Here is a 1,268-nt window from a genome sequence, read left to right as displayed (position 1 = left end):
GATGGATGGATGGATGGATGGATGGATGGATGGATGGATGGATGGAAATTAAAACAATTTAAAAACCATGTGGACATGTTGTAAACAAAGCTCCTCAACCAATGACAGCGTGTTAAATGTGTCAGGTGATGAAGACGAGCATCAAAACACTTTGCAACAAGCGCTGTTCTGGATAAAAAAAACTTACTTCGACGTTTCAAATCATTATCAAATTTGGAAGAAGGGCAGATAAAATAATGTTCTTCATGACAGCTTATCTCTTTAAGGTTCACTAGAAAAACTCAGGTGATTTACTTTGATCCTCTTTTCAAAAACTGTCTCTTCAAAACACATCAACAAAAATTAAAAACTGTAAGACGAGGCTGTAGCTAACTACCTGACGTCAGCCTGATTTGTTGAAACTCGTAGAAATAACGAAGCAGGAGGAAATTAAAAGCTAACGCACCGAGCAGCCTGGTAAAATCTGGTCACAGCAGTTTGGGAAGAAAATGGCAGCAGCTGCTGAYGARAYGTCAACATCCCTAGGTAATGAGCCCATGTGGGACTCAGATATCAGTTAATCAAACTTGAACACTGTAAGAGTTTTCACAGATGAACTCCTGGGATAATCAAAGGAAACAGGAGCTTGATTGACAGCCGGTGTTTTGTATGTTTGGACTGATTTATGAACAGGAAGGAAATGGAGGTCAGACAGGAAGTCTGTTTGAAGTCAGACTCAGCATTTCTGTCACTTCTAAGCTGTTTGTTTGAGTTTATGCTAAAAACCTTAATTTTGGGTTAATCTTGGTCTGTACCTAAACCAAGGTTCAGGGTTCTCCCCTATCTCCCCTAGAAGACTGTAGTCTCCTAAAGGACAACAAACCAGGGACACTGAGTACTTCAGAGCTGGAGCTATGAGTATGCTAAGATCCAGACAAACGATAGCCCAGAGGAAACCCCCCTTAGATCTCCAGGGTATGTACCCCACCTTCATCAGCCTACCGTACTATTGAAAACCTTGAACCCCGTTCTCTCAAGCCGGTGGTAGAAGTGGCGAGAGCTGTTTCTAAAGGCGTTCTTCACAACGTTTATAACTATCCAAGGTTGCTGAAGCTGGATTGACTAAATGTAACTGTACATATAATGAGTGTTTTCTTAAATAAAAATGTTCACTAGTTTCTAAGAGACTTACTGGTGTCCAGATCTTCTCCAAAGGCACAGTGTGTAGGATTAGTTGTTTTCAGCGACATCTAGTGGTTGAGTGGTTGAATCATCCTCCCTGGTCCTCC

Source organism: Austrofundulus limnaeus, unplaced genomic scaffold, assembly GCF_001266775.1.
Source record: "Austrofundulus limnaeus strain Quisiro unplaced genomic scaffold, Austrofundulus_limnaeus-1.0 Scaffold1540, whole genome shotgun sequence".
NCBI classification, from domain to species: Eukaryota; Metazoa; Chordata; class Actinopteri; order Cyprinodontiformes; family Rivulidae; genus Austrofundulus; species Austrofundulus limnaeus.
Note: the sequence above shows the minus strand (reverse complement) of the source record.